Consider the following 7,284-nt stretch of genomic DNA (forward strand, 5'->3'; position numbering starts at 1 on the left):
ATCTTGGCCACGGGAGCGAAAGTCTCATCATAATCAATTCCATATTCCTATTTGTATCCCTGAGCGACAACTCAAGCCTTGTATCGATCCAATGATTCATCAGACTTGAGTTTGACGGAATAAATCCATATGCTACCAATTAGCTGTTGGTCAGCAGGTCGAGTGACAATGTCCTACGATGATTATCTTCCAATGCTGCAAGTTTTTCTGTCATAGCCTTCTTCCAACAATCATGAGTGGCTGCCTGAAAGTATGAAGTAGGAATAGAAACAGTATCCAGAGTAGCATTCATGGCAGACATAGAGCGTATCAACCGATCAGGCGCTCGATGTTCACGAGCGGAACGACGGATCGAGGTAAGTTCGGGATCGGCAACGAGTACAGTAGGTTCGGGTTGAGTAATAGGTGGTGGATCTGTACGTGGTCGACGTGAGTAAACCTGCAACGGACGAGGGAGAGTACTTGAGGCAAACGAAATTTCTAGAAAGGCAGTTAGACCAGGAGAGTTTGGAGTGTGCGGAGGAGGAAGAGATGAATGAAAAGCAATGTGTTCAAGAAAAACAACATGTCGTGAAACCCGAACACGACGAGAAATCGGATCATAACATCGAAAACCCTTCTGAGTTTTTCCAAATCCCAAGTACATACATTTGACTGATTTTGGAGATAGTTTGTTACGTTCACATGAAGCCAGGTGAACATAACAGATACAACAAAAAACACGAAATGTGGAATATGCAGGAGGTAAGCCGGTGAGAACAGAGTAAGGAGATTTACTGTTCAGAACTTTGGTTGACATCCGATTAATCAAGTAGACGGCATGTAACATTGCTTCCGCCCAAAAAGAACGAGGAACACTCATAGTTGTCATCAGGGTGTTGGCAATTTCAACAATATGACGATTTTTTCTTTCAGCCACCCCATTCTGCTGTGGAGTATCAGAACAGGTGGTTTGATGAATAATCTCATGCCCTTGAAGAAATGTACGAAAATCAGTTGAGAGATATTCTCCCTTTGAGTCAAAGCGGAGAGTTTGAACTGAAACTCGAAATTGAGTTTCCACCATAGAGTGAAATAACTTGAATTTTTCAAAAACCTATGATTTCGATTGCAGAAAGTAAATCCAAGTGTAACGTGTGAAATAATCAATGAATATAACATAGTATCATAACCCAGAGAGAGACATAATTGGTGAAGGACCCCAGACATCCGTATGCACAAGTTCAAACATAAAAGATGATTTTGTAGTACTTAGGGAAAATGAAACACACTTACTTTTTGAAAGACAATAGGAAGAACAAGAATAATCCAAATCATTTTTATTAAGAGAAATATTCCCTAACATGTCAGACGAAATTAACTAAAGTAACCGATCAGAATGTGGATGACCCAGGCGAAAGTGTCATAGTTTCCACAATTTATTTGCCGAAGAAATATCTGATGAAGAAGGAGAAAAGAAATAACGAGCCAGAGTGGCAAATGGATTAAAATCCAACACGTATAGACGACCATGCCGCCTACCCCTCCCAAGTACCTTCCCCGTCGTCAGATCCTGCACAAAACAACAGTTGGGAAGAAATATGACTAAGCAGTTATTTGATGTGAGTTGACCAACTGAAATTAAATTGGAGGAGAGGTTAGGGACATAAAACACATCACGAAGGGTGAACTAGCGATGAGCAGAAGGAGAGAAAGTCAATGATCCAACAGACTGATAGGTAGTCTAGTGTCATCCGCAGTAGAAATAGTCTGATTGCCGGTGTAGGGACGAATGTCATGAAGATGGGATACAGCACCGGTCATATGATTGGAAGCACCCGAATCGAAGAACCAGGTAGAAGATAGGGATATACCTGACATACCGGCCGCAGAAAGGGCCTGAACGATTTGCTGGAGCATCACAGGAGTCAACGGAGATGAAAGACCTTCAGCAGAAACAGTAGATGTAGAATCACTAACAGTCAGCTCGGAAGAAATAGTGGCAGCAGTAGCAGAAAGAGCACGACCACGGCCACGACCACAACCACCACATTCACGGCCGGAAGAAGATGCATATGCACGTGTACGGTAGTCTTGAATACCATGATCAGTTCGTCAACAATAAGCCCACCATTCTTTACATTGAGCAACAACATGACCCACCTTATTGCAGCCGCGACAAGTTAAAGGAGAGGAGCTACGTGTTGGTGCAGTGGTGGACACAGCAAACACCATATCAGATGATCTCGGAGTCGAAGAAGGAAGTGATAGAACTTTCAGACATTGTTCCTCAGCCAATAGATCATTAATAACCGAATTCAATGGAGTAGGGCTACGGTTCAAGAGAGCAGCCCGACAATGCTCGAATTCCGGACGCAGTTTCATAAGAAATTGGCGAACTTGAGCACTCTCGCGCATAGTTTGAAAAATCCTAAAGTCATTAGGAAATATTGGATCCATTAAGGCCATCTCAGTCCAAATTGTGACAATTTTAGAATAAAATGATTGAATACTGTCGTCACCCTAAGTAAAGTTAACGAGATCCTGTTCCAGACGATATAACCGGGCCGCATTACTTTGTTGATAAATTGTCTGAAGATGCTCCCACATTGCCTTAGCCATGCGATGAGGTGTGAGGCCAACAGCAATGGACCGATCGACCGAATCGAGAATCCAGGTAATAATCCGTCCATTGTTCATTTCCCAATCAACCAATTTATCGGCATCCATGGAAGTGAGAATAGTAATAGATCCATCAATTAGTCCCCACAAACCACGACCCTTGAGGAAGTTCTGAAAATGGATGGCCCATAACGAATAGTTGGTACCATCAAAACTACACCTTGGGGCCTCTGTACGTGATGAGTTCTTGTTCATTGATCGGAATTAATATAAAGCACACAAAGAGTTGCAGCAGAAGAATGTTTTAGGTGTACCGTACAGCGGGAGATACCCAAGGGGTAGCAGTATCTGGATCTGGCAGAATAGGAACAGCAACAAGAGCTCTGGATCTGGAAAATGTAGATCTGGATCTGGCAGAATCGCAACAGCAATAGTGGATCTGGATCTGGATAAGTGAGATCCGGCGATGCAACAACAACAACAACAGATTTGGATGGGAGCAACAACAACAGATTTTCAACAGATCTGGATGGGAGCAACAGATCTGGATGGGGTTGCTGGAACTCGAAGAGAACGAGCAATAGAGGTGACTGGGCGACGCTGGACGAGCAGAGGGGCGATCGGACGAGAAGCGATGGTCGGACGGGCAGGGGGTGGTCGGATCTTCAACAGGGGACGGTCGAACGTGCAGGGGGTGGTCGGATCTGCAATAGGGGGCGGTCAGACGAGCAAGGAGTGGCCGGATCTGCAACATGGGGCGGTCGGAAGAGCAGGGGGTAGTCGGATCTGCAACAGGGGGTGCGGAACGAGCAACAGAGGGCGCTGGACGAGCAGAGGATGGTCGGACGACGCAGCAGGGGTGGCTGGACGACGCAAGGGTGGTCGGATCTGACAGGCGGTGCCGGATTTGGATCAGTGAAGCTCTGATACCATGTAAACCGAGAGGAGCTGAAAGCTTTTGTGTATTTGAGACAACCCAAAGGGGTTGAATATATAGAGATTACAACATCTATACAAGGAAAAAAAATTAGAATCATTTACCTATGGAAACCAACTATATAAGGTATGCTAGCTATACAAGGCATATTTCAGTCTGTCTAATAGAGGAATCTTAGAGGAAGGCCCTAGAATCTTTAGGTGAAATATCAGGGAATGATATAAATCCTTGAGGGGAAGAACACCAAATAAAGGAAACAAAAATCATAGTCAATCGAAATCAAGGAAGAAAAGATCATCCAAACCTTCACAGGAAAAAGAATAATGGTCGCTAAAATTACGACAAAAAGGAGTACATGAAGTGGGACAGTAAACCTCTAAATAAATAACAAAAAAACAACAATCAATGAAATAAAGATTCTATAAACATCTCTAAAAAAAGTATTTCTTATACCTTAATTTTGTCTTTGGATACTCGTAATGAATCTTGGGTAATAGATTATAGTGCCTTGTTTCATACTACTTTGAGTATGGATGTTCTTTATAACTATGTACAAGGTAATCTCGAAAAAGTCTATTTAGGAGATGATGAACCCTACTGTATTTTTGGAAATGGAACGTTCAGATAAACTAATTGAATGGGACAATGCTGAAGCTAATGGATGTTTGGTATCTTCCAAATCTGAAAAGGATTTTGGTTTCGATTGGCCAACTTACAAATTTTGGACATGTGACGACATTCACTTGCGATTCGTGGAAGATCACGAAGGCTATGGTAATCGTTCGGGGGTAAGAAGGAATGTATTATTTACTTAACTTATAGCTGTAATAGTTCCATTACAGTTGCATCATCAGGGGTGGATATGAGTATATGACATCACAGATTTGGGCACATGAGCGAAAAAGGAGATGAAGGTTCTACATTCGAAAAAGAAGCTACTGGGGATGAAATTTATTAATCTATATTTTTGTGAAGATTACATTTATGGCAAACAAAGCAAAGTCGGCTTTTCAAATGTTAGAAGGACTTCAAAGTTGGAGTGGTTGGAACTGGTTTACACTGATGAGTGGGGACCAAAGAAGGTATCATCTCTCGGTGACCGTCTTTATTTTGTTATATTTATTGATGATACTACTAGAAAAGCATGAGTTTAATTTTTTAAAGCATAAATTGAAGGTATTTAATGTGTTCAATAAATGAAAAGCTTTTGTTGAGAATGAAGCATGTTTGAAACTAAGGTGTCTTCGATCTAATAATGGGGGAGAGTACCTCGATAACAAGTTTGATGAATATTGTGCTATTAATGGAATCAATAGACAGAAAATGACTCTAAGAACGCCACAACAGAATAGTATAGTTGAGCGCATATACACAACCATTATGGAGCATGCAAGGAGCATGAGAATCTATGTTGGATTTTCTAAACATTTTTGACAGATGTCGTAAATACTGCAACTTACTTGATTAATAGAGGACCCTCAGTTGTTTTGAATGGTGAATTGCCAGAGGAAACATTGATTGGAAAAGAGGTAAACTTATCACATTAAAAGGTATTGGTTGTATCACGTGTCCATATCAATTATGAAAATAGGACCAAGCCTTATCCTAAGTCTAGAAGGTGCACATTCATTGGATATGGTTATAATAATCTTGATTATCGATTTTAGGATGCTGAAAGTTAAAAAATCATGAGTAAGGATATGGTGCTTAATGAAACTATCATGCATAAACATAAATTAGAATAACAAGAAGAGAAATTTGAGTATCTTGAGTTTGTAAAACTTGATGAGATATCATATAAGGATGTTCTAAGGCCCGAAAATGAAAATCAATAGGCATGACTTCAGATCCCTATTCGTGTGAAGAGACCATCCAAGGTTAGTAAATCCATAGTCTCTTATTCTCCTTCTCTACATTATTTGTTGTTGACTAATAGTGGTGAACTGAAATGTTATGAAGAGGCTTTGCAGGCTGAGACCAGGAATAAGTGGGAGTATACTATGGATGATGAGATGGATTCTCTGATATTAAATCAAACACAGGACTTGGTCCACTTACCAAAGAAAAAGATAGCTTTGCATAAAAAGTGAGTTTATAGATTGAAGGAAAAGCATAATGGTATTAAACGATTTAAGGTCAGGTTGCTGTGAAAATGTTTTCAATAGAAGAGTATTGAATACATTGAAATCTTTTCTCATGTTGTTAAGATTTCTACTATCAAATCAATTTTAAACATTATGGCTATAGATGATTTACACTTAGATAAATTAAATGTAAAATCAAGTTTTCTTTATGGTGATCATGAAGAAATTTATATGCGTCGATCATATGATATATCATATGTAGAAAGAAGAACATGGTACGTAAACTGAAGAAGACTTTATATGGTTCGAAACAGGCCACAAGACAATGGTACAGAAAATTTAATAGTTTTATGTCCACTAAAGGCTTTAAGAGATGACATGCTGACCATTGTTGTTATTTCAAAAAACTTGAAATTTTAGATCTCATACTTCTTTTGCATGTACATGATATGCTTGTTGTAAGGTGAAACATACATGAGATTTCAAATCTCAAGGAACATTTGTCTAAGGAGTTTACAATAAAGGATTTCGGTACTTCAAAACAAATCCTCGGTATGAGAATCAACAAAGGCAGAGGAAATAGGATGTTGAAAATTATCATAAGTTAAATATATTGCAAAAATAATCAAGCGATTCAACATAGAAAATGCTAAGCCAATTAACACTCTCTTAGCAAGCCACTTCAGACTTTCAAAAGAACAGGGTGCAACAATGCAAGAAGTACGTGACTACATAGTTAAGGTTTCACATGCTTTGGTCATTAGAAATCAATGTACACTATGGTTTGCACAAGACCATATATTGCTTATGTAGTGAGAGTTGTTAGTAGGTTTATGAACAACCCAAGGAAGGAACATTGGGAAGTCATCAAATAAATTCTCAAATACTTAAGATGTACTACTAATGCCATGTTTTACTATGGAGGGTCAAAAATAAGTTTGCAAGGATATGTTGATTCAGATCTAAAATAGAATATTAATAGCAAAAAGAGCAATACATGGTATATGTTTATTTTGGGCAATGTAGCATTTAGTTGGGTCTCACAGGGCGGCAACGCTCCCTTACTTGGGGGCTGGGGGTGTATTCCTAGTCCAAAGGTCAATTTTATAATTTTACATGGAGTTTTTATGTAAACTCTAATTCATTTGGAGTAATATATACTATGCCGTGTGAGAGAGAAAACTGCTATTAGATTGAGAATTGCTTTTTCATTTTTTGCATTTAAGCGTAATAGATTAAGTGTGAATCCGTATACCTACTTAAATGAAACCGCATAAATTTTTATAGTGTGCTTTGTTTCTCATTTTTATGCTTTCTTTTGATTTTGAGGCTGCCTTGCATGTGATCAAGAAGTGATCTTTCTCCCTACTCATGCATCATCTTTAACCATGCCAGAGAATGGTATCAATCTAGACCGTCCAGAAAATGGACCTCGTTTTAGATACCATATCAAATAACTCCCCTTCAAACTGTCCCTTTGATGGCCACTGAAGGAGAAGACCGGTAGCCCATCACCATCAGTGACCTTCACCATCCACGCATGCATACGTTGACACGTTGAAATCTGGATCACTCTCTCTCTCTCTCTCTCTCTCTCTATCCCACCTTGATATGAACAGAAAGCTCTGGTCACCGACCTATCCAACATGTGCTTAACCTACT

The sequence above is a fragment of the Magnolia sinica genome, chromosome 5 (genome assembly GCF_029962835.1).
Source record: "Magnolia sinica isolate HGM2019 chromosome 5, MsV1, whole genome shotgun sequence".
NCBI classification, from domain to species: domain Eukaryota; kingdom Viridiplantae; phylum Streptophyta; class Magnoliopsida; order Magnoliales; family Magnoliaceae; genus Magnolia; species Magnolia sinica.